We start from the raw sequence: 27,999 nt of genomic DNA, 5'->3' as shown, positions 1-27,999 counted from the left end.
CCTCAGACAGCCATTTTGCTTTTTTGCATTTCTTTTCCATGGGGATTTTCTTGATCCCTGTCTCCTGTACAATGTCATGAACCTCTGTCCATAGTTCATCAGGCACTCTGTCTATCAGGTCTAGACCCTTAAATCTATTTGTCACTTCCACGGTATACTCATAAGGGATTTGATCTAGGTCATACCTGAATGGTCTAGTGGTTTTCCCTACTTTCTTCAATTCAAGTCTGAATTTGGCAATAAGCAGTTCATGATCTGAGCCACAGTCTGCTCCCGGTCTTGTTTTTGCTGACTGTATAGAGCTTCTCCATCTTTGGCTGCAAAGAATATAATCAATCTGATTTCAGTGTTGACCATCTGGTGATGTCCACGTGTAGAGTCTTCTCTTGTGTTGTTGGAATAGGGTGTTTGCTATTACCAGTGCGTTCTCATGGCAAAACTCTATTAGCCTTTGCCCTGCTTCATTCTGTACTCCAAGGCCAAACTTGCCTGTTACCCCAGGTGTTTCTTGACTTCCTACTTTTGCATTCCAGTCCCCTATAATGAAAAGGACATCTTTTTTGGGTGTTAGTTCTAAAAGATCTTGTAGGTCTTCATAGAATTGTTCAACTTCAGCTTCTTCGGCATTACTGGTTGGGGCATAGACTTGGATTACGTGATATTGAATGGTTTGCCTTGGAAACGAACAGAGATCATTCTGTCGTTTTTGAGGTTGCATCCAAGTACTGCATTTCGGACTCTTTTGTTGACCATGATGGCTACTCCATTTCTTCTAAGGGATTCCTGCCCACAGTAGTAGATACAATGGTCATCTGAGTTAAATTCACCTATTCCAGTCCATCTTAGTTCGCTGATTCCTAGAATGTCGATGTTCACTCTTGCCATCTCCTGTTTGACCACTTCCAATTTGCCTTGATTCATGGACCTAACATTCCAGGTTCCTATGCAATATTGCTCTTTACAGCATCGGACTTTGCGTCTGTCACCAGTCACATCCACAGTTGGGTATCGTTTTTGCTTTGGCTCCATCCCGTCATTCTTTCTGGAGTTATTTCTCCACTGATCTCCATTAGTATATTGGGTACCTACTGACCTGGGGAGTTCATCTTTCAGTGTCCTATATTTTTGCCTTGTCATACTGTTCATGGGGTTCTCAAGGGAAGAATACTGAAGTGGTTTGCCATGCCCTTCTCCAGTGGACCACAATCTGTCAGACCTCTCCACCATGACCCATCCGTCTTGGGTGGCCCCACACGGCATGGCTTAGTTTCATTGAGATAGACAAGGCTGTGGTCAGTGTGATCAGATTAGCTAGTTTTCCCTGTCAGCAGCCACCCCCGGCCCCCGGGCCCCGGTCTGGCCTAGGCCCTGTAGGCCGCCGCTCCCGGCCCCCGGCGCCTGGCCCGGCCTAGCCCCTGTAGGCCGCCGCCCCCGGCCCCCGGCCCGGTCTAGGCTCTGCCAGTCGCCGCCCCCGGCCCCCGGCCCCCGGCCCGGCCTAGCCCCTGTCGGCCGCCGCCCCCTAGTTTAGTGCAATCCTATGGCTCTGTGTCAGCGGATGGACGAGAGGGGCCAGGCCAGGCCGGGCTGGGGGCCGGGGGGCGGCGGCCGACAGGGCCTAGGCCGGGCCGGGACCCGGGGGCCGGGGGCGGCGGCCGAGAGGGGCTAAGCCGGGCCGGGGGCCGGGGGCCGGGGGCCGGCGGCGACGGCCGAGAGGGCCTAGGCCGGGCCGGGGGCCGAGGGCCGGGGGCGGCCGACAGGGGCATGCATCTCAAGAGTATCATTAAATGGAATCAACTGACCTATAGTTTTTTTTTTTTTTTTTTCACTTTATTCTTTGTTGGGATATAATTGCTTTACAATGTTGTGTTTGTTTCTGCTGGGAAATGGATAGTTAGCAGGAAGCTCCTATATAGCACAGGGAGCTCAGTTCAGTGCTTTGTGATCTACAGATTTTTAATAAAACAATAAATTCACTGATCTATAGATTTAAAGGACTTCCCAGTGGCTCAGCAGTAAAGAATCCACCTGCAATACAAGAGCTGCAGGAGGCATGAGTTCGACCCCTGGGTTAGGAAGAGCCCCTGGAGAAGGAAATGACAACTCATTCCAGTATTTTTGCCTGGGAAATCTCGTAGACAGAGGAGCCTGGTGGGTTCCAGTCCATGGGATCACAAAAGAGTTGGACATGATTGAAGACACTTATCTCACACACACATAGATTTAAAACAAAAATAGTTGCAAACTACTTCCCATTGCCATGATCATGGTAAGGACTACAAAGCAGTTTTTTGCACAATTTATGAATTTAGGAATTTATGAATCCCTGAAAGTCTTCTCCCTTCAACCACTACCGTGTGTAGATTCAGAAACGCCCTGGAGCCTGGTGAGTTACAGTTCATGGGGGCCACAAAGAGGTGGACACTGCAGAGTGACTGAGCACAGTGTGTGCACACCACACACACACACACACTCACACACACAACCACTTCCAAATTATCACTGCACCTGAAACCAAATCTCTGCGAGGTTTCAAAGTAGGCTATGCTTGTTGTCAGTTGTCAACTTCTCCTTTTTAAACATCTTTCTATCTCTCCACACATCCCAGGTGTTAAATCTACTGTACTTAAACTTTCCTGGTTATCAGATCAAAATGCATATGCTACCCCAAAGTGTCGCATATCTCATAGAATTTTGAGTAGTCACTTTTCCCAAGAGTATCTGTGCTTTAGTAAGAAGCAAGTGAACCCCCCCACAAACAGCACTGACATAGCTTCCCATGTTTGTGTTTCTGGCACAGGGCAGGAGATGAATAGCGCTGATGACCAAAGGCTGATCTGAAAGCAGGGATAAAGCACTGAGGTTTGAGAAAGACTCAGTTTTCTTCCCCCAAATTAATTCTCTCTGGAGGTCCACATTTTTCACTTTTTTTGTCTCTATATCTGAAATTCTATGCAGTACAGATATATTGATGTTAACAAGTATGCTCTTCTAAAAGGCAAACATTACAACAAAAGTTGTGTCTCATTCACTTAAGCATGTATTGTTACAACTGGATGTTTTCCTCCTTATTTTGACTATCCCAAAATGTATGATGAATTTTGAATAAGGAGTTTGAGGCCTGGAGGAGTTTGAGGGTAAAGCAAAGGAGGCTGGATATAAAAGGATACACAACCACAGCAAGCCTCAGAAACTAATAGGCAAGATGGATACAGATGTCTGGACCTAAGTAGGTATAGACTAGGGGTCTGTATCTCCAGTATAAAGGTGCATCCATAAATCTAATGTCAGAGCAGTGTTAGATGTCAGAATTAGGTGAGAACACACGAATGAGTTCTGTATCGAGAGTGCATTTGTTAAGTCCATTTTGTTTATTAGTTCAACAAAGTTAGCCTAGGTACACAACTAACAGTCAGCTGTACAGTACTATACTGTAATAGGTGTATAATACTTTTCACACACACAAACACAACAAATCAACACTTTTAATCTTACAGCACAGTACCTTGAAAAGTCCAGTAGTACAATACCATAGCCGGCATACAGGGGCTGGCATCAAATGAAGAGGCAAGAAGAGCTACTGACTGGAGGAGAGAGTGGGGGTGGGAGATGGTAGAGCTGCAGGATCATCAGCAATAGGAGACAGAGGGCAAGCTGCGGTTTCACTCACTCCTGATGTTGATGGCACAGGTTCTGGTTCCTTGCTGGATTCAGTTCTATCTACCCTCTTGAAATGGAGAAGGAAATGGCAACCCACTCCAGTATTCTTGCCTGGAGAATCCCAGGGGCAAAGGAGCCTGGTGGGCTACAGTCCATGGCATCACAAAGAGTCGGACATGACTGAGTGACTAACACACACACACACACCCTCTTGAAAATGATCCAATGGTGTCTGAGAAGTAGCTCTTTTTACCTCATGATAGATGACACAAGAGCACAGTAGCATCCTGAACAGCGGCTGCAACCTTCATGTCCCATTCCACGTTTCGGTCCTGTGCCTAAAAACACTAACAGTGCCTCCTCAAACAGATAAAACCCCCTTGCTAGTTCCCACACCGTGAACCTCTTCAGTTTTTCAATTACTTCTTCTTCCTCTTCCGTCTCTTTGTCCTTTCTCTGGGAATGTTCACATCTTTGAATCTTCTCAAGTTGCAAGTTCGTACGTAGATGACTTACTCCATAGGTAAGATTCACAGGAGTAGGAAGTGTCTGGTGGATACTAGGTTGAAATTCTCTGTGTGATAGCATTTTGTGAAGGACAAAGTCAACTAAGATTATAGTAAGTGGTAACTATGCCATTCTGGGAGTTTGGACATTATAAATTTAGAGATCAGGCAACAGAGAATTGAAACTTAGAGAGTTTAGGCCATATGAGAAAAAAAAAACTTTTTTAAAAGCTTCAAAAAAGAAAGCCCCTTATCTGAGTAAATATTCTCTATTACCTATAATTTGCCTTAACTATTTTCACAGCCAAACAGAAGCTTTCCAGAGATATCCCACGGCTGGGATCCCATGGCAAAGCCAAGGGCATACCTAGAGTTCTCCCCAGTAAAACTTGTCATGGTTCCAGTTCACTGAGTCACAAGTGGAAAGAATCAAGTCAGAAATTCTGTTTTTTTTTAAATACATCTTTTTTTTCTGATATGGATCATTTTTAGTCTTTATTGAATTTGTTACAGTATTGCTTCTGTTTTATGTTTCAGTTATTGGCCGTAAAGCATATGGTATTTTAGCTCTCTGAACAGGGATTGAACCCATACTCCCTGCATTGTAAGGCAAAGTCTTAACCACTGGACAGCCCAGGAAGTCCCATGGTCAGAAATTCTGATATATGTAGGGGAAGCATGTAAATTTCTGGTGGAGATAATAACTATCAACTTATCTGGGGGAAAATGCTCCTCAGTTTTTCAGTTGTTCTTAGAGGAGAAACAATCAGCATGGACTTAACTGTGTTTAAATAAGAATCAATCACTAGAGCTTTCATTTAATAAACAGAAGGGTGGTGTGGTGGTTTAGTCGCTAAGTCATGTCTGACACTTGTGATCCTATGGACTGTAGCCCGCCAGGCTCCTCTGTCCATGGGATTTTCTGGGCAAGAATACTGGAGTGGGTTGCCATTCCTTTTTCCAGAGGATCTTCCCAATGGGATTCTCTTTTCAACTGCCTCTGCCATTAGTAACTAGCAACACCAATAACTTGAAGTATTCCCAAAGTTAATGACTTTATAAGAATTAAGTTATAGCTTTGAGCCTGCCTGTTTCTTCTTAGGCAAAACCCAAAGGAAAATAGTGTTTGAAACATCCCAAACTCTTCTTTGACATTCTTCATGATCTTGGTTAAATCACTGAACAGTTTTAGATTCCAACCTTCCTTCCTAGAGAAATGATCCTCAGCTCTCTCTTTGTGTAAACTCTAGTGGTTTGTGAGAAGCCATCTCAGTTGCTTTAGTTTGAAAATATGGTACTAATGAGTGAAAGGCCACATAGTTAATCTCTGGGTGGGCTATTTTACTTTGCTCAGTTACATGACCACACACTTTATCTTAACCAAGGACTTGGACCTAATAAAATATCAATTTGATTCAAGTTTATTTCAGAAACTATTCTGAAGCTCTAGCTTAATTCTGGTTCAGTGGCTTTCAAAAATATAGGGTTGGTTTCTGTTCAGAAGTTCTCACTGGATTTTAAAACAAAACAAAACAAAAATGTTGGCATTATTTCTCTGTGAGGATGCTCAGCTCAGCTTGGGGTTCATTTAAGCACAAGTTCATTCTAACTTTGTGTATAAATTGAGTTTATAGTTGGAAATGGTTCAGTTCTCAGCTTTTAATCTTCAATCAGATATCTTCCAAATAATCACTTCCAGAGGAACAAGGTAGGTGAGACTGGAAAGATGTCAATGCTTTTCTTTAACCTGTGCTGTAAAGATAAATCCTACTGAAAGTGGAAAAATCACATCATGCTATACAATCAGGACACCTGAGGACTCAGTCATAAAAGTTCAGTCACACTGTTTCCCACCATATCTTTAAATGGTTTCAGTGGGAATATGCCTTCCCCTCACTTAGCATAAAAACTTGAGCAGCCTCATGGTTTCCTGGTCACTCTTAGGAAATAAGAAAAAGGTAAAAACACAGTCTCCATTCAGTAGTTAGTTGTGTCTAGTGACAATCCCTGTAATAATCAAAACTTCAAATTTGATTTAAATCTAAATTTTCTACCTGCCCGCACCCCAGCTGGTCCTACTGTGGGCGAGCTCCTTGTGCAGAAGTCTGTCCCTTCTGCTCGCTCCCTGCTTCTCTTCATCCTGCATTTGTCCCCTTCAGTGCAGAAGTGGAGACTATAGGTTTGATGTTACTAACAGGGACTGTACAAGATAGTCACCCACTCTTAGCATCTGGTACATTTTGAAAGCTGACTTTCTCACAGAAATTTTTATGAGCTTCAGAGATCAGGGACCTCTTCAGTTTTGGTGCATTTCTCTGAGTTTCTCATACATAATACAAGTGGTGAAACTCACAAAATACTGTGATAGAGTAATACAGGCATAAACATATATAACTGAATGCATCCATGTGTATAGAGGTAGAGAGATGGAGTGAAAAAAGGGGATAATTTGACAAAGGCTTTGGAGATAATCAGCCTTGGGCAGCATTTTAGTTGCTAGAGGATGAGAAAGGTCATTCCAGGCAATGAGAACACCATTAAATAGCCCGAGAGGGAAAGAGATATGACAGATATGTGAAAATGGTTGAGTGACTTTCCTAATGAGGGTAAATCAATGTTTAGCAGGAAATCAGAACCTGAGAGGTAATATTCATTATGGATAATGAGAAGATTTTAACTTGATTCAAGATGGAATTGTAACCCCCCATAAGAACTTAAGAAAGAAAATAATTCGATGATTAAAATATTGAAGGAGATAATTTTGAAAATGGGGGAGGAGGGGATCGGAGAAGAGGGTGTTGCTTGCAACACAGCTGAACAACCAGGTCTGGTTAAATTAGAATAGTCTTGTGAAATCTAGATGGTCTCATATTTTCCAGCTCAAAGAGATAAACAACATTTCCCTCTGTATTTTTTTCATAATTTTTTATTTCTTCCTGTTCTCCCATATTCTGTGAATAGACCCTTTCCTAGTAATTGCTGAAGTCAAAAAGGGTGAGGTGTTTGACAGTTTCAATGTATAGTCACATTATTTTTTCAAACAATGCATGAGCAAAATGTGACTTTATACCAAAAAAAAGTCACATTTGAGTAATATAATTTTTAAAGTCCCAGTAGGAAGTGTTCATTCATATTCTATAGAAATGAAGAGAGCGTTTCTTTTCACCTTGGGCGATGGCCCCCCTTCCCCTCTCATGAAGAGTGTGATGAGCATGAACATGTGGACATTTCATGGAGGCTTTAAAAGCACTACAGGTAGCCCCTGCTCGCCAGTTGTGGTTTACATGAGTCCATCCATCCTGCGAGGTATGACTTCCAATTGTCCAAAGGGACCAACTCAAGTGCAGAGAGAACAAGTGACTTTCCCAAGTCATACACAAATAAACCAGTGGAAATGCAGGGATTCAAATCCAGATCATCCGACTCGACGTTCCAGGCTCTTTTTCTCAACACCAAACAGTTGGCATAAACAGCTATTCATGTGTTAGTCATTAATCTCATGCTGTCTGCTTTATTTTATTAAATCATTACCCCACGTCCTGGGGACAATGCGTGACTACACCATTAAGGCAAATTTGTTAATACAGACATGCCATGTTAAGTCGTGAGGAGGCTAACTCAATTACCCTTCCTTTGATTGATTTTTGGTAGGCACACAGTGGACTTTTCCTTGTGGTTAGCCTCATGATATGCTGTAAACATTAGCATGCACTATATTAACTGTCTAAAAAGGGCTGTAGTCTTTTAAATGCATATTAAAGTAAGAAAATATTAAGCTACATTAATATTAATAGTTTAATTCTTATAGTCTCAATCGGGACAAGCACTAAATAGCTCTTTGAAGGACTCAGGAACTTGGGAAAGAAAGATATAACTAGACAAGGAAATATAATAGGTAGAATATAGGCTAGGCCACTAAAACTTTTGCTTATGGTCGGTCTTAGCAATTCAAAGTAAACCAAGATAAGACAACATTCTATTAAGAAGTGTCACTTATCTGATTTTTCTCCTTCTAGGTATCAGAATCTTGATAAAGATTATTTAAGGAGAGTGAAACTAACAGATTAAATACTATCTATTCTTTACCTTGTGATCATATAAATATTATAAATCAGTTACTGATCCTGAAGAGCACATGCATTTTATGAGGCACTGTTGCATACAATTCAAGTGACATAAAAATTCACTTACATTACTCTGAGCTATGCAAATAAAACTTAATTTCTGTAATTTTCTCTAACTCTGATCTTCCTCAGGGACCTCTATGTTATTGTCAATAGGGAAAAATAACTGCTATCCAGTCTCATAAAAATGCTCTATCAATAATTTAATTTCAATTACCAATATTCTAATTTAATTTCATCTGAAACATGTCCTCTTCCCTCCTCTGCTCCTCTTGGGGGATGATGTTTGGTATCAGTGGGGAAGCTTCATGGCACCCTGTACCCTGGCTGTGGAAAAGGATAGGAAGGCCATAGATTTTGGATTCTCTCACTTTCTGAATGGGGACTTCCAGGTGGCTCAGTAGCAAAGAATCTGCCTGTCAGTGCTGAGATGCAGGAGATGTGGGTTCGATCCCTGGGTCGGGAAGATTCTCTGGAGGAGGAAATGGCAACCCACTTCAGTATTCTTGCCTGGAAAATCCCATGGACAGAGGAGCCTGGCGGGCTACAGTCCACGGGGTCGCAGAGTCGGACAAAATGAGTGACTGAGCAGGACGACGACAACTTCCTGAGTGACACAGCTATATTCTGGTTGGTTCTCTGGGCCAGTGATGGCTGAAGTAAAACTGATCCTGCTCAACATGTTGGCACCCATCCCAGCAGGCTGTGGTCCCAGCCACTGAGTGCCCAACAGACGGCGGTCTCTTTTATCCAGCCCTAGGCTCCTGCTTGTCCTGTGTGCCTCTCAGCACTCTGCTCTCCTTCACAGGAGCAAATGGGGATTTCTAAATTTCTTACAGGGTACACATTCCATGAGGAGCCAGGATACTATGTGGGGTTCATCGATATAAATACTATCATCTACCAGTTGTGCTATTTTTCCCATTGTGAGGAGATAGCTCCACAGCTTGAAGCCTTCACTTATTTCCCTCCTCTCTCTTCTTGATTTCCTCTTTATTAATTTCAGCATATCTATGGGCTTCCTGGTGGCTCAGCAGTAAAGAACCCACCTGCAATGCAGGAGCCACAGGAGACTTGGGTTCCATCCCTGGGTAGGGAAGAACCCCTGAAGGAGAGCATGGCAACCCATTCCAGTATTCTTACCTGGAGAATCCCTTGGACAGAGGAGCCTGGCAGGTTGCAGTACATAGGGTGGTAAAGAGTCCGACATGACTGAAGTGACTTAGCACTCACTCACCATGGCCACACTTGAGAAAGAGAAAGAAAAGGCAAAGGTATAAGAATGCTTCACATTCTACTTTTAACTCCTATCTTCCCACAAATCACTTGGGTAGGAAGAGCTGGGCTTTTCACTTTTTTTCTTTGGCACAGATTTCTCTAACATAAAATTTTCTGATTAAATCAGCCAGGCTTTTGATATAAAAGAATCAGAAGATATTTAAAAATCGTCTTCTCTCCTTCCAAGACATCCGGCATGCCGAAGGTCAACCCTGATACCCAAAGGCTAGTGACGATGCTGTCTTTGTTATAGGTGGCAAGGGCTGTGAGGTAACATGGTTTTATAGGGAAATGAAATAAGTTGATTTAAATCCCCCTAAATCTCATCAAGCCTCAAACTATAAACACTTTAATGTGAGGTTTTCATAGAGACTTCTAGATTCTTCTCATCAAAGTTCTTGTGAAAATTATTGGGTCATAGAATCCAGATGATTGCCATCTTCTGTTCTGGTGTGGCCTTCTGTTTCCTTAATTCTGATGATACTTTCCTGTGTTTCATGCAGTTTTTGTTTGTTGCCAGTCTGCACCAATCTAAAATCTCTGCCTTTCTCCTTATCTCCCTTTTTAATCTTTTGGTGTTTATCTTTCTTCACTAATTTTCATTCAAATGATATTTTATCTCTATTTATAAAATAATTCATGCCACTCATGGGATATTCTTCAGTACAGAATGATACAAAATAAACAAAAATATTCTAACTGCTAATGTACAGTCTCCTTGTAAGCTGTGTTCTCTTCACCCAACAAGTAAAATCTAAACTGTTTTAAATCTTTTTAGTGAGAGGCATAAGCCAAATGCAAATGGATTCCACACATTGGGAAGCAACAGATTTCTGACATTTCCCAGAAAACAGAGTTAATGCATCAGCAGCTCACTAAATGTTCCTGTTAATCCATTTCATGCTATCTGGTACACATGTGAAAACTTGCAAGACAGATTATAATACTGAGAACTAGAAACAATTTTATTAAAATGTTCTTATCAAACAAACACACATTCATATGTTTTAGCAAAAACTTATTCTCATAACCTTGCACTGATTTATCTTTCTTCACTGGTCTGATGTACTTATGTGTATTGTTTTATCTATGTAGTTCTTCAATCCCTAGGCAAACAACTCTCACAGAGGTATTGAAAATTGAAGAGGGGCTTCCCTGGTGGCTCAGTGGTAAAGAATCCACCTGCCAATGCAGGAGATGCGGGTTCGATCCCTTATATAGGAAGATTCCACATGCCGCAGAGCAACAAAACCCATGTTCCACAACTACTGAGCCTGTGCTCTAGAGCCCGGGAGCTGCAACTTCTGAAGCCTGAACACCCTAGAATCTTGCACCACAACGAAGAGTAGCCCCTACTTGCCTCAACTAGAGAAAAACCTGTGCTGCAATGAAGACAGCACAGCCAAAAATGAATGAATAAATAGAATTATACATATATATTAAAAAATTGAAAATAAGATGAGAGTTAAAGAAAACAAACAAACAGAAAAAGTAAAGAGGCATCAAAGTGAATGCTAAGTTGCCATGGAGCTGATAACTGCAGAAAGCAGCCCCCCATACCCCTTCCCTGAAGAAGAAGTCCAGTGGAGCTGTATTCATACCTCTGAGCAGGGGGTGTTGCCCAGCTGATACTGATGTGTCTAAAGAGGCATAATGAGGCTGATTCTGTCAGTGCCGAAAATGCTGCAAGCTAGAATCAGTTCCTGCAACTTGAATGAGCTGCTGATTTCAGTATGAAGAAACATTGCTAGAGTAACACTGATTAGGAAAAGGAAGCAAAATCAGAAGCAGGAAGTAAACTAGAAGCTATGTCCTCTCTTCCTTCTCCAGTCTTAGATGCTTCGTCTAGCACCCCTAACAGCAGAGCCTACCAGCGAGCAGCCGGCAAAGTAGAAATGTGGTTTACAGAGTTCCAGCTTTTGCCTCAAAGAGTGAGTATAGGAGAGAGGGTTGAAACAGAGAGACAATAAATACCTTAATAATTGGCTCACTCAGCTAGGCTATGAATTTCTACAGAGCAAGAACAATCTTACATGTATAATAAATGAATAATCTCCAGGATAGCATGTATAATAATATTAATGGAGACAGAGAGTGTTTAATTCTTAAAAGATTAATGTCAAATATCCATTTTATTTCACACCATGCTTATACATTAATTTTGTTCCAAGATTTGCTAAAAACTTGTGTTGATTTATTCATTTGTTAATATATCATTCATCTAATTCTAAAAATTTAGCAATATTATACAATAAGCTGTGGTCTGAAGGACTATAACCTAAGTGATAGCCTAAGAAAAGTACACTTATTAAAGAAAGCTTTGCTATGCAAAGCCATATAATACACTGGAAGTCTAATATAAACAGTGTTAGAGTTTGTCATATTTTTTTTTTTTCTGATGCTATACTCAATTTTATCCCTCCTGTTCAACCGCCAGTCCCTACAAAGAGGTAAATGGGTAAAATTTACTGAATAGTCAATGAAATGTCATGTGAAAGATGTGGCTAGGAAATTATTCATAATCTAAGGCCAATATTTCATTCAACGGGAACAAGATATATAACTTTTTCAACTTATTTAACTTTCTAGAATCTCAAATGAGGAAGCCTAATAATCTCTTCCATTCATTTTCCTTCTGAGGCCATATTCTTAATCAGTTCAATAGTAGAATAGGGACCATATACAATCACATCATCAAAGGGTTAACACAACTTTATTCTCTTGTCCACATATTGCTGATTTTCAGGCTATCAAGTTCATTCCCATCTCAACATTTCTTAACATGTTCTTGTTGTGCCTGAAATGTTCATTTCCACACTTGTGGTAAGTTTCTGTTCAATCATTACCTCTCAGAAAGACCTTTCAGTTCCACTCGACCTAAATCTCATCACCATCTCTCTCTGCCTGCTTTATTCTTCTCCAGAACACTTAACAGTATCTGAAGCTTGATTTAGTTATTTGTGTTTCCTTGTTGGTTGGGCATCACTCCACTGGAAAGTGTGCTTACACAACAACAGGAATTTTATCTGTTCATGGTGCTTCTGAATTACCAGAGGAGTGAGTGACACAAAGTAGGTGCTCAATATTATATGTGTTATGTCTTTTCCTCATTCTTTTATATTAATTCTTATGTTATTTAAGCAATTTTGATTGAATTAGTATATATGCTTGGAACTATTCTAGAAAGTAACAATAAAATGATTATGATTTTGCCTCCTAAGATTTATAATCTAGACACTAGATATATCAATTTGTCATTAGAATAGCTTCCATTTCATACTCCAAAAAGAGTCAAAAATAAGATCTGAAAGGGTATAGAGGTGTCCTAGAACTCTACTAGTTAAAAGAGACAGATACCAAACTCAAACTTGCTAAAGCAAGTTTATTTGGTGATATAACTGAAAAGCTTACTCTACCAAGTGGATATGAATGCCCAGCTGGTGTCATCAACAGTATTTATTCTATTCTTGTCTATGCCTTTCTGTGTGCATTCTTTAGAAGGTTTTCCCCAAGAGGTAGCAAAGAGACCACAGGTTTTCTGAGCTTATATTCTATTGGCAACAACAGAGTGTTTTTTCCTCCCAACAATTCCAGAAAGACACTCATTGGCAGAACTTAAATCATAAGTTAAGCCTATCCCTGAAGCCATTATATTAGCCAAATTGGTCAAGTTCAGGTTTTGTGTTTTACCACTGGCATGGGTTCATGGTCTGAGACTTGGCAACCATCGATTCCATGGGAAATCAATGTTATTTTTTTTTTACTAAATAAAGATGTTCTAAGGGACACAGAGTGCAGATCTCCACTACATGCTCTGTATTTACACCACAAGCTCTATATACTATGTATCACTTTTCCTTCATTTTATTAGTAGCATCTCAGAGTAGCCGTTAAAGAGAGAGCAATGCCACCTATGTGGCAGAAGAGGAATGAAAGATTATTCCATCCATTATGATTTATAGAAGAGTAGAAAATTCTATAAAGCAGTTTGCATGAGGAATAAAACATGGTTATCCAGCTAATAAAAAGTTAGGGTAAAAAAAATAATGAATTTAGTAAAGAAGAATGAGATTGCTAATATAGATACAAGGAAGTAATCAACTATTGCAGAAACGTGGAGGCAATGCATTTTCTGATGGGATGGACAAATTTAATGTGTTGATATGATGCTCAGTTATGTCCCATTTATCTTGCTATTTCATCTCCCTAAAATATACCCTTTTTACCATTCAAAACGATACTAATGGCCAGACACATCACACACAAATAATATTAAAAGTTAAAATAAACTGATAATAGCTAAAGTATGTACTACTGGAAATACTTTACATGTATTAAACCATTTAATCTTCACAACAACGTCAGAAGCAGATACTATTATGGCCCCATTTTATCTGTAAGAAGGCTAAAACCAGAAAGGTTAAGTAACTTGTCCAAGGTTACACAACAGCAAGTGCAAGAACCAGAATTTAAACCCCCATCACCATTACCAAGAAACAGCTTACATCTGTATCAAGAGGAAAATATCTCTGATTTTTCCAGTCCACTTTTATTACTTCATTCTCTACCTCATGTTATATTTGTTGCGTAACACAATTAACATTTTACAATGTGTTATCCTTAACCTGCAAAGTTATACTTTGCTATACCTAATTTTCTTTTCTGATAGTTTAATGTTTGCCTACTCTATTCAACTCTAGTGCTAAGGTAAGTAAAGAAAGCAAACACATGAGTTTTTAATTTATTCCTCCTTTTCAAGCAACTAACATATTCTTAGGTATAAAATAGCTACTCAATATACACACAGTAATTAACTTTGCTATCACAATGTTTTTTTATTCTTAACCATAAAGATACAGCTTTGGTATTTTCAGAAATATAATGCATTCTTATTTTCCGTGTGTTAAGAGTATCATCTTGTTGATGATCCATGGTTTCTGAAGCTATGGAAAAAAGAGGGATTAAAGTCATCTAAAGCAGTAAGCGTGGTTTATGTGCCACAAGTATGAGCAGATATGTACAGTGGTATAGTGTTTTAAAGGTAGGCCTTTGTGAGAGTGGATATATGGACTACAGATTATATGCCCAAAGAGGGCTGAGAGCGTGTTTTCACTGTCAATGTCTAGTGCTGTCTCTTCTGCATAGCAAGCACTCAATGTATATTTTGGGAAAATAAATGAATAAAAAAATAATTACCTCCCTTGGAGAGAGGTGGTGTGCTGTGGCAATTGTGTGGTATCTTAAAAGATGTTTGTGTGCTTCCATGTAAACAAATACACATACATATCAGGGTGTGTGTGTGTGTGTGAGTGTGTTGCATGCGTGCATGGTAAGTCACTTCAGTTGTACCCGACTCTCTGTGACACTAAGGACTGTAGCCCCTGGTTCCTCTGTCCATGGGATTGTCCAGGCAAGAATACTGGAGTGGGTTGTCATGCCCTCCTCCAGGGGATCTTCCCAACCCAGAGATCAAACCTGCGTCTCCTGCATTGGCAGGTGGGTTCTTTACCACAGGCATCACCTGGAAAGCTGCTTGGTTACAAAAAAGAAAACAAAAAATAAAACAGAATCCATTCTGGCTACTTTTAACAGAAAATAAATGTAGCTAGTGATATGGAATAGCTTAAAGAATGTCCAGGATTGTCAGAGGATTGGGTTTGGAGGCTGGACAACCAGGAATATACTCGTGACACAAGAGGGCAATGCTGCCACTATTAGGGTTGGAACTACATTTTTCCAAGTAGATGATGGGCCTGAGACATTCCTTTAGGCCTTTTGCCACTACTGTCAGAAAAATCCATTTCGGGGAGCATCTCCTTCACATTATTATCTTACAAATTAAACTGTTGCATGTTTATATTTGAGTGGAGGAGCCTACACCCCAGCTGCAAGAAAGGCTGGAAGACTGAATGTGCTTTTCCTTTAGTGAAGTGGGATTCAAACACAGAAGATTTCCCACATCTGACTGAGAAAGCCTTCCAAAAGTTCAATTCGGTTCAGTTCAGTCACTCAGCCATGTCTGACTCTTTGCGACCCCATGAATCACAGCACGCCAGGCCTCCCTGTCCATCACCAACTTCCAGAGTTTACCTAAACCCATGTCCATCGAGTCGGTGATGCCATCCAACCATCTCATCCTCTGTCGTCCCCTTCTTCTCCTGCCCCCAATCCTTCCCAGCATCAGGGTCTTTTCCAGTGAGTCAACTCTTCGCATGAGGTGGCCAAAGTATTGGAGCTTCAGCTTCAACATCAGTACTTCCAATGAACACCAGGACTGATCTCTTTTAGGATGGACTGGTTGGATCTCCTTGCAGTCCAAGGGACTCTCAAGAGTCTTTTCCAACACCACAGTTCAAAAGCATCAATTCTGCGGCGCTCAGCTTTCTTCACTGTCCAACTCTCACATCCATACATGACCACTGGAAAAACCATAGCCTTGACTAGACGGACCTTTGTTGGCAAAATAATGTCTCTGCTTTTAAATATGCTATCTAGGTTGGTCACAACTTTCCTTTCAAAGAGTAAGCATCTTTTAATTTCATGGCTGCAATCACCATCAACAGTGATTTTGGAACCCCAAACAATAAAGTCTGACACTGTTTCCACTGTTTCCCCATCTATTTCCCATGAAGTGATGGGACCAGATGCCATGATCTTAGTTTTCTGAACGTTGAGCTTTAAGCCAACTTTTCCACTCTCCTCTTTCACTTTCATCAAGAGGCTCTTTAGTTCTTCTTCGCTTTCTGCCATAAGGGTGGTGTCATCTGCATATCTGAGGTTATTGATATTTCTCCCGGCAATCTTGATTCCAGCTTGTGTTTCTTCCAGTTCAGCATTTCTCATGATGTACTCTGCATATAAGTTAAATAAGCAGGGTGACAATATATAGCCTTGACGTACTCCTTTTCCTATTTGGAACCAAAAGTTACTTATTTCTAAATTATGAGGGACTTTTTTTTTTTTCACTCTTCATAGAATTTTTAGAAAATAAAGAATGACTAAAGGAGAATACATCTTCATCTATGCTTGAGGTAGTAAGACTTTTCAGTGAACATTTATGACCTTTCAGAACTGACAAATGTCTTGAGAGTGTAGCCTGAAATATACGCAGTTCAAGCTGTGGAGGTGACTTTATCCAAAGGTTGAATTCTGACTCTGAGTAGGGGTTTACAAAATAAAGCCAGACCAAACCAAACACAAATGAAAAACAAACCTGACATTCCCTCAAAGTATATATAATGGTGATGATGATAATGATATCCTCTACTTAAAATCATGATAAAAATAATAACTTCTGACTCTTGCAACATTTTGTAAAGAAAGAAAAGTGTCTTAATAGTTTGCTTGACAAGTTTGAGGCTGCAGTCAGAGATTTGCTTTTTAATATGGTGAGTTTTACATGCCAGGATCTGTCACCCAAAGGTAACAAAGAAATGTGGTTGAACACCAATTACACATATCTGTCAACACACCATAGCTTTGGAAGAAATAACTCGTGTATAATTGACTATATTTTGCCCTCTAAGAATATGAAATAAAAGGGGGGAAAAGCAAACAAAAAACAAAACTTGGCTCAACCTAATTGCTCCAGTTCTCAAACAGTTCAAGTTTAATACATACACAAACTTTTCTTTGTAGAATAAATTGCTAAAGATTTTCATCAATTTTTCAGGGGTTCTAGAACCACTATCCTGACTACTTGGAAACAAAAGTGAACACACAGAAAATCTGCCTTTACTCATCTTTTAGGAATTAAAATGAAAAAATCACAGTATATTAAACATGATTTCTGTGCCTATTGGAGACTTTATTTAGAAGTGTGTTTTTATCACTAAAAATATCGATTATGTTTAATTAGGTCTCATCTGTCTATTTTTGCTTGTGTTTCCATTACTGCAGGAAACAAATCCAAAAAAATATTGCTACAATTTCTGTCAGAGAATTCCACCTTTGTTTTCCTCCAGGGGTTTAACAGTACATGGTCTTACCTTTAGTTTTTTAATCCATTTTGAATTTACTTTTATATATGCTATTAGAAAATGTTCTAACCTCAATCTTTTACATGTAGCTGTCAAGTTTTCCCAGTACCACTTAGTGGAGACTGTCTTTTCTCTATTGTGTATTCTTATCTCCTTTGTCATAGATTAATTAACCATAAATCCTTGGGTTTATTGATGGGCCCTCCATTCTGTTTCACTGATCTATGAATTCTTCGATGGCCTGTTCTTAAAATGAAGAATCCAAGACTTGTCTCTACCGTATATTGTTCATTAGAATTAGACCTCTAATCTTTGGGACCTGACTGCCCGGAGCCTCCAGACAATTACACATTCAGTATAATCTCCATCCTGCTGCCAGAATTATATTTCTAAAACCAGATCCTCAACACTTTGACATCAAAATTTCAATGACTTCCCCTTGTCTCTAAGATGAAATTTAACATTTTAAAAGACTTTGAATATGCCTCAAGTTTCAGATTACAGCTCCATTTCCTGACACTGTCAGACACGCACTTAATAGGCCAGTAAACCTAACAATTTTCTGGCCTCTGGAGCTACTATGTTCTTTGGTAGCAAATTTCCTTGGCATATGGCATTTTCTCTGGCTGGCATGCTATTAATAATTATGATAATAATAATAAGAGTGACAAACATTAACTGAGCATAGTTCTACCCAGTACTAACTGCTAAGCAGTTCATATAGATCATCGCCTTTGATTTCATATTCCCTATGAATATCCCTACTTCACAGATATGAAAAGAGTCCTGCAGAGAATAAGTGAATAAATGGTTGGAAGGTATTTTTTCATATAAATGAACAAAATAATCTGTCATTTGGAGAGTACGCTTAAAAATCAGAAGCCAAAGAACAAGATTTTAAAGTATTACTAAGGCATATGCTTTTTGGTCTTGGAGCAGTTATGGGATTTGACCTCTGTTATTTTTCCACCTGTAAAATTAAATAACCCTACTGTGGATCTTTGACTCGGACTCCCTGATACCTGAGGGCTCACCAGGTGGCTCTAGTGGTAAAGAATCTGCCTGCCAATGCAGGAGACACAAGAGACGTGAGTTTGATCCCTGGGCCAGGAAGATCCCTTGGAGTGGTAAATGGCAACCTGTTCCAGTATTCTTGCCTGCACCTCTTCCATGGACAGAGGAGCCTGGCAGGCTACAGTCCATGGGACTGCAGAAGAGTTGGACACACTCTTGTGTGTAAGCTTACACACTCGTGTGTGTAAGCACATCTACACACACCCTAATACCCACTTACTAGGTAAAACTGGCTGACTACTGCGACAATGAGTTTACAGCAGATTTCACATACAAGTGTGATGCAAAGACATGCAAAATAATGCGTGTGTCTATTTCACTTTACAAATCCAACCATTCCACACTGAAGTGAGTGAGGGTAGAGAGAGGTTAAGTGTATTATTAATACGTTAGCAAAGATTCCACCATATAGAGAACGGACTTCTGGTTACTGGGGAGAAGGGTGAGGGGAAGCAATAGATTGGGAGTTTGGGACTCACATGTATACACTGCTGTATTTAAAATAAATAACCAACAAAGGCCTACTCCGTAGCACAGAGAACTCTGCTCAATATTCTGTAATAACCACAATGGGAAAATAGTTTGAAAAAGAATAGATACCTGTATAACTGAAATATCTTGCTATACATGTGAAACTGACACAACATTGCTTATCAACTGTGAACGTGGAAAGTGAAAGTGTTAGTCACTCAGTCGTGTCTGACTCTTTGCGATCTCATAGACAGTAGCCTGCCAGGCTTCTCTGTCAGCCATTCTCTCCTCCAGGGAATCTTTCCTACCCAGGGATCAAATCCAGGTCTCTTGCATTGCAGGCAGATTCTTTACCATCGGAACCACTAGGGAAGCCCCTAATCAACTACACTCCAACGATACAACATAAAAATTTTAAAAGCAAATAAAGTTGTTATTCATGCTTGGAAAAATTTTTAGAAAAAGATTACATCATATGGAAGGAGTGGGAAAAACTACCCCTCCTAAACCTTTTTAGCTCCTGAAATGCAGGGTTCTTTTCCAGCACTTGTAAATGCCATCTAGCCATAAGGAGCAGAAGCTGTGGAGAAGAAAAGAAATACAGTTTTAATCAATTGCATGGTGCTGGGAAATTTTTTCCCATGACCTCTTGCGGTATTCTATGGGAATCCATTAGAATTTCTCTGTTTTGCTATAGGAACACCCTATGGTAATCTGAAACTTTCACGTGACCATATTTTTAGTGAAAGAAGATACCTTCTGTGAAAGAGATCTGTGAGTTACAGACATTGTATTAGAATTGTCAAACAACAATGACAATAACATTGGGCAGTTGGCTCCAAGTTTTCCTCTTCAAAATGGAAGAAGATTAAGTGATGTAAGTTGGGCAAAGTGATCTCTTCAGACTCTCTAACTACATAAAAAAGTCTATCTGGAAGATTTGTTTTTCCTGAAAGCCCAGAAATCAAGCAATCATTAGCACAGAAGTGCCTTATTGTCTTCCTATTAATCTGTTTAAGCATTAAACACTGGTTGTTTTGTTGAAATTTCCTATTGACTTATTTTTCAGTGAATGGGATCATCTTAGTAAGTCCTGGTTCTATAGGAAATTGTATGAAGTGAAATTCCTCAAAGAGAGTCGAATCATGTCATTGTTATCGCATACAGTGACACTATTATTGGGCATTTGAAATTAAACATTAAACTGAAGAAATCTGTTTTATTTTCTCAACAGAGAAATCCCTGTATTCCAAACAGAATTTGGCATATAATAGACTCTAGTGGAAAAGAGTGAAAGACTAATTAGAATAATTAAGAGTTAAACATGCAATCTAAAATCCACTAGTTTCTCTACTCTAACCCAGTAGAAAATATTGAAATTTGCATTTATAACTATAATGATCAAGTGTTCACACAGCAAACAAGTATAATTTTTATGAGGACCATAATTTAACTTGTTTAAATGCTGCTTACTACATGCTTCTCATGAAACATTTATCTTAATCAAAATGAGAATACTATCCACCACAGTTAAATGTTAACAAGAATAAACAAGAAAACCAAGTTCATTCAATACAAAGTATTTAAAAATAATTTCACATAGCCATGTCATAAAAAGTCATTGCCCTAACTTTCAAATTTTTTTCTTTAATGTGACTAAAAATAATAAGTTCAGACTTAGAACATCATTCACTATACTGCTATATAAGATTTGAATAATCCCCATGAAAAAATGTGTTCATGTGAATTATCTGTTTCAGATTCTTGCATTTGTTTCTAGACAGTAAAAAATATATATGTAAATATTATAGTGATGGTCTATCTTGGTTTAAAAGTCAAAGTCTAACTGTTTTATAAGGCAGCCTATTATATGTTCTAATAGTCAACAAACATTAAGTATCTACCGTATCAAAGGAGTTAGGCATTGGAGTACAGTGGTGAAAATAAAATATGGCCTGTTGTCCTGATGTGGATTTTGTTTGTTTTTATGCGATATTATAGTCAGGTACACAGATGTCTGCAAGAGGTGTTAAATGTGACTTAGTGATCATGTGAAGTGCTGAAGACTATCCCTCTATCTAAATACCCAGATAAAACACATAATAATAGTTTTCACACTGACTTTCTCAAAGTCTACTCCCTGATTAGAATTCATAATTTTTTCACATGATGTTTTGTCTAAAAGAGAATTCTGCAAAACTAAAATGAAACATAAAAGAAAATAGATTATGCAGCAATGTCATATTTTTAATTAAGGTATAAGAAACTTAGTTGTACCAGTAGATGAAGTGTTTAGCTCAACCACTGAGCACCATCACCTTCTATTATGGATCTTTTGGTTTCCTGTGTCATTTGAAACTATATCCTAGTAGGCAGAACATGAGATTTCTGGCCACTGAGAACTGGATGCAAGTTCTAACTTATTCACTTTCTAGATGTGAAGTGAAGTAAAAGTCATTCAGTCATTTCCAACTCTTTGCTACCCTATGGACTGTAGCCTACCAGGCTCTTTTGTCCGTGGAATTCTCCAGACAAGAATACTGGAGTGGGTTGCCGTACCCTTCTCCACGGGATCTTTCCAACTCAAGGATTAAACCCAGGTCTCCCACACTGCAGGCAGATTCTTTAATGTCTGAGCCACCAGGGATATGAGATCATGGTTAAATTGCTTTACTTTGAAATTTAGCTCTCTGCTATGTACAAGTAAGGCTAATTATACAACCATAATAGAGTCATGATAAAAAGAGAACAAAATAACTTATTTTAAAATACTTCATAAAACATATGGTATCGTATTAGCTGATCCATATTTTTATCTGAATGTGAATCTAAAGCATATGACAGAGACAAGTTTCACTTATTTTACTTAACAGATGTGTTGGTTATCTATTGCTATGCAACAAATAAGCTTAAAACATAAGAATTAAAGAATAGCTTAGCTGGATGGATGTGGTTCAGGGTCTTTCAAAAGGATTCAGTCAAGAAATTGGCCAGGGTCAAGGCATATGAAGAGTTCACCTCCAAGATAGCTCACTCACATGACTGGCAATGCAACACTGGCTATTAGCAGGAGGCCTCAACCTCTTGTCACATGGACCTCAATACAGGGCTGTCTGTGTGTCCTCAAAACATGGCAGCTTGCTTTCTCCAAAACTGGCTATTCAGAGACTGGAAGGCAGAAACCATAATGGAATGACTTATGACCTTCCTTTGGAAGACATTCTCCATCACACTCCTCAATATTATTTTGGTTACTCAGATCAGTACGTTTTAATGTGGCATGGAACTACGCAAGGGAATAAACAGGAAGAGAAAACATCAATGGAGGCCATCTCGGAGGATAATTATCATAGTAGACTTCAGGGATTCAATAGCAAATGTCTCAATATCAGGAGAACCTGTACTATTAGGTACTGCCATCATATGGAAACTTCTAAGGTCTTCAAGGACAGCTTTCTGGTCACTTAGGGAATTTTTAGGTGAGGGTTTCTGAGACTCTTGAAGAACACTGTAATTAAATTTTACTGCTTCTAGAGATGCATATTTCTACAAGATGCAAACATTTCTTCCTGAGCTAGCTTTCTTTCACCAGCACGTACTCACCGTATTTCCAAGTTTGGCCTCAATGCTCAATAGACCTGACTCAGTAGTTTCTTATAGGTTTGCAGAACCTTGACCTATTGTTCCAAGAAGCTTTACCTGCTCATTTAGAGCAACCCAAATGCTCTCTAAATGTACAACATCTTTGTAACCAGCAGGAATCAGCAGGCCAGCCAATGTGTCTTTACTGACCTTAATGGATTATATAAATGAAGAATCTGGGACTCTACTCTCAGAAATCAGATTAATACAGAATTACTGAGGGTCTCCACCAAGCAAGGTCACAATAATGTGATATAGTGAATTAACCACAAACTCTGAGAGCTAGTAGCCACTAATCTAGTTGAAGAGACAGATGACTTCAATATCATATGGCAATGTTCATTACAAAGTGGGGAACAGGATGCTAAGGAGGCATCAGTGAAGTACATGTAGCCCTCCAAAATGACTTTCTATATGAGATAGTGTCCGAGACAAGTCATGAGATTTAGGTTGTCTAGACGTTATCTAGATGTCTAGGTAAAAGAATATAGTCAGGCAAAGGAAAAAAAATGAGGGCACTATGAGGGAATATGATCTGTCCAGGGAATTATAAACAGGTTAATGTCACTAGGAATCTTGGGTCTGGTTTCCTGGGAAACAGACTCTGAGACAGAGGTTTGTAAGCAGGAGGTTCACTGAGCTCGCTCTGGAATATTACCTGGAAGAGAGTGAGGGAGCATGGTTGGGTAGAGACGGATGCTCAGTTGAGAAGCAGTGATGCCACAGAGAACTTGGCCAATCTTAAGGGAACTCTACAGCTGCGATGGTCCTTGAGAGTAATCCTAAATTGATTCAAGTGGTCCAGGCCTTTCTACCACTGCATCTACCAGTCAGTGGATGTGGGCTGACCCAGGACAGGAAAGGCAGCACTCTATGACTGAGGGATTTCTAGAGAAGAATATATCTGATCCATCAGCTGCCAGTACTCCAAATAGCTGGGAAACTGCATGTTCAGTCTTTAAGGGTAGCTTCTACAGCCTCCAGAGCATCCACTGCTGCTGCTCCTGCTGCTAAGTCGCTTCAGTCGTGTCCGACTCTGTGCGACCCCATAGAGGGCAGCCCACCAGGCTCCGCCGTTCCTGGGACTCTCCAGGCAAGAACACTGGAGTGGGTTGCCATTTCCTTCTCCAATGCATGAAAGTGAAAAGTGAAAGTGAAGTAGCTCAGTCGTGTCCAACTCTTCGCGACCCCACTAGAAGAGGGTAAAAGATAAGCCGGGTATGTCAGGAAAAATGGGAGAGACAGCCAGGATCCGGGTCCAAAAAGCCTTGGAGGCCATTCTAGAATGATGAAGGCCAAGTAGGAGAGTGAGCACCATGGATTGTGAACAGTTTGGAAGGACTGCTGTATTGAATGGAGATTTCACCCATGTGCCCAGAAGTTTCTTCCAAAACTAAAACTCTGGTATCATCTCATGTGTATGCGTGGCTGCTGGGGCTTCCTTGGTGGCTCAGTAGTAAAGAATCCTCCTGCCAATGCAGGAGATGTGGGTTCTATCCCTGGGTTGAGAGGATCCCCTGGGGAAGGAAATGGCAATCCACTCTAGTATTCTTGCCTGGGAAATGCTATGGACAGAGGAGGCTGGCGGGCTACAGTCCATGGGGTTGCAAAAGAGTCAGACACGACTTAAGAGACTGAACAACAACAACAATGTGGGCTGCAGTTAGCTGAACATGAGTTTTGAGCGGATTTCTCAGTGGCAGAGGTGGGCTTAAACTATCTTTCTCCTAATAGTCCCTTATATTTTTCTCCCAACAGTTCCCTCATATTGTTAAGTTTATTGCCATGAAATGCATAGGGAAGCTGGCCCATACAGAAAACCAAATCATCCCAGGCTACCCCAGCACTCTACTCTGACTGAAGCCACTTTCCATATGGTCACACACAACCACCTTTGGTGTTTTCACTTTCCAATTAATGATTTGGGTGGTCCCTGAAGACAGAGCCTCATGATTCTGTTACTTTGCTACCTTTAGGTGTTGGTGATATTCTGGTGCAGTGATCTGTAAACTTTTTATAGATCTTTTTGGCAGACCAATGAAAGGTATGGCCCCCTTCCTAGGAAAATTCATGCCCATATATACACATATAATTTTCCATATAATTCCAAAACTCAACCAGAGACTTCCTTCTGGGATTAACATATCATAGTTCTAGAACCATTTGACTGGCAGGGCTTTGACTTGGAAATTAAGCAGACGACCCATCCACCGAATCCTCAGACTGTAAAGGAAACCAGGGGCCCACCCAAACACTCAACACTGTCTCCAGCATAAACTTAAATTTCCAGGGAAATGGTCAAAGTCAGGTTACAAGTGGGTCACTGTTCCTAAAAGAAGAATGACCAGAGTTCACTCCCACCAGAGCTATCCGTACAACTTTTGCCTTTTTAAAAAAACAAGTGAGCACATAAGTGGGAATAATTGTACACCTATTTTGATTTATGGCTCCTAGAATTGATACTCTGCATTTTTCTTTCCAGGATATTGATAACTAGCCAGACCCAATTCCCTTGAACCAGATTGATTTTCATTGCCTTCATTCACTTTTTCTTCTCCACTTTGATGTTCTAAATGCTAAATCACAGGTATGCATGTGCACACATAAGTGGCTTCTAGACAGGAGGCTTTAATGACCACTGTGTGCCCAGATAAGTTGGCCTCATGATCAAAATCAGACATTTAAAAAGTTATTTCCGACCTGAGGCCATGTGCTTGCGGTCCACGCCTCCTCATCAGCACAGAGCCACGGTTTGCAAAAGATCTTATTTCTTTGATTTTATTTTGTGGTTTCAAAGGTAGGAAAGAATTCCACCTAGTTTGAAATTCCAGCTCACTGCAGGTAAAGAATGTTACTGTGTGTGCCTTGGTCCACGAGAGCCAAGGATAATATAAGGAACCAGCCCAAGACATTAAAATGTCTGCACCACTCATGGCTATTGTGTCTGGGTTGGGTCTCATTAGGGAGCAGACCTGGTTGATGGATCTTTGTGTGTGGGCCTTATGTGCCAAGTGAGAACCCTCAAGCTAGTGAGGGGGCTGGCACCGCCAGAGGGTTTGGGTACAATTGCTGAAATCTGAAATCAGGTTCTGAAACTGAGTTCTAAACTTAATAGAACAGCTGTCTCCCTTTATTCTCAGTTCCTGAAACGCCAGAGAGAAGAAAGGCTTGGGTGGGGCAGGTGGGTAGGCAGCAGAAGCTGACAAAAACATTTCCCTTATGCCTGTGAATCATGAATCTCTTGATCTTGGTTCTGAGTCCCAGGGTCTTAGAGGTTTGTAAGGAGCAGGTTGGGATCCACTAGTTGATTAGGGAGTCACAAGAATCCTTGTGCATACATAACAAAACAAAACACAACATAAATAGATTGGAAAGGTATCAGGATGAATCACAGGTAATAAGAGGAAGAATGAGTAAGAGCAAGAATCTCCAGGGGATCATCCTAATCCCACATTGCAGGCGGATTCTTTACCGACTGAGCCACCAGAGATATGTGTGTTTAATTATAACATAGTTTACTTTTTATCATGAACTGTTGGCCAAGAAATATGAAAGCCATCTCTTTAGGTACTCAATTACAAGAGCAAATGTCTTTCTCAGAATCTTATGGCCCTTTCTGGTGTAAACAGGGGAACAGATCACTCATTCTGCACTCATGTTGGTTCTGTTTAAGGAAGCTATTCCTTAGTCAAATAAATCCAAATGAACATCCTTATCCCCTCCTCCTTATTTCCCTGAGACCACCTCTGTTCATTAAAATCCAGTCTCCACACCAGAAGCCCCTGTCTGCCTGCTCCAACAATCCCTCCCTCCCTCCTTCCTCCCCTTCCTTCCTTTCCTCCTTCCTTCCTCTGTTGGAAAACAGGAATGAATATTTCAGTCAGGAAGGTTTAGTAGCCAAGGCAAACTGTGGTTAGAAGCAGAAATTGTAGCAAACAAGCAATTAAGGTGGATACAATGCCCACCCCCACCCCAACACCTCCCACTAGCATCCTCATCCTGGGGTGGGTCCACATCACCTCACACCTCGATTATTGCCATGGCTCCCAGCTTGCTCCCCAACCTCCATCTCTCCTCACACGACTCCATCCCGCCCACATATGCCAAATTAATGCCTCGAAAATAGTGTTTTCACCATGCAATTTTCCTTCTCAGAGTCATTTAAGGCTCCCATCACCTCCAGGTCAGGTCTGAATTCTGCAGCATGATATTCTGGACTCCTCACAGTTTGTTTCAACCTGTCTGGATAAACTGACCTCTGGATGCTTCTTAACTTGAAGCCAACTCCTTCTCCTACCCAGTCTCATGATGAGTTGCCCCACTTCTCGTCACCCAGTTTTCCTATCTCAAATTACATAGATTTCTCCTCAGTCTGAACATGTGCAAAATGATCTGTATCATTTCTTTTGAGTTCTTTTCCATAGAATCCCATCATTGTTTTTGATGGTTTCATACTAAGGTATCTGACCTCTAGTTACTCAAAAGCAAGTTAGTCAAGTCGTTCCATGTCTCACTTGCCTATCAAGATGCTACAAGATACCAACATATTAAAACAATAGTTAACATTTAGCGAACGTTGCCAAAAACTGATGAGATGGAAGAAAGAGCAGTTAAGAGGAAGAGCTGTGAGAAAAACTAAGAGCTTTCTACCTCTGTGGAGAGACAAGAGCCATCTGTTTCCTTGGAGAAAGAGCATGTTTTCACCTACTGTTTTACAGCCCAAGAACTTATAAGAATATTGGTTCTTAAATCTTTTCAAGGCTGCAGACTCACTCAAGAATCAGATAAAAGCTATAGAATGTCTCTTCAAATAAACAAACAAACAAACGAACTTGTATTGCACACTAAATGTTTGCATTCAGTTTCTAAGGTATTGACTTCTAAGGCCCATCTTTTGAGTCTACAGTGTCCATGGACCCAGGTTAGTAATTCTTAGAATGAGTACACATGGTATGATATTTGAATCAAAGTTTTCTGTGGTATCTTCCCAAATCAACACCCTTTATACAAGCAAAGGCTTCCCTGGTGGCTCAGACCATAAAGAATCTGCCTGTAATGCAGAAGACCTGGATTCAATCCCTGGGTAGGGAAGATACCCTGAAGAAGGGAATGACTACTCACTCCAGTATTCTTGCCTGGGGAATTCCATGGACAGAGGAGCCTGGCAGGCTACAGTCCATGGGGTCACGAAGAGTCAGACAGGATGGAGTAACTAACACTGTACAAACAAACTTTTACAGTATTATCCTAGAAATTGGAGACTTGATG

General features: G+C 40.2%; 1 protein-coding gene across 1 annotated transcript in view; it reads right to left on the bottom strand.

Annotated features, from left to right (window-relative positions):
• Positions 1-6,700, bottom strand: part of LOC145507793 (uncharacterized) — a 97,108-nt gene extending 90,408 nt beyond the window's left edge. Inside the window, exon 1 of the transcript XR_014055127.1 lies at positions 3,911-6,700. The gene's annotated coding sequence lies outside the window, so the exon portion shown is untranslated. The remainder of the gene's footprint in view (positions 1-3,910) is intronic.
• Between the last annotated feature and the right edge of the window lie 21,299 nt (positions 6,701-27,999).

Source organism: Giraffa tippelskirchi, chromosome 5 (assembly GCF_054371585.1).
Source record: "Giraffa tippelskirchi isolate mGirTip1 chromosome 5, T2T-mGirTip1v1.2.pri, whole genome shotgun sequence".
In the NCBI taxonomy this organism is placed as follows: Eukaryota; Metazoa; Chordata; class Mammalia; order Artiodactyla; family Giraffidae; genus Giraffa; species Giraffa tippelskirchi.
This window is presented reverse-complemented; position numbering and strand designations above follow the sequence as displayed.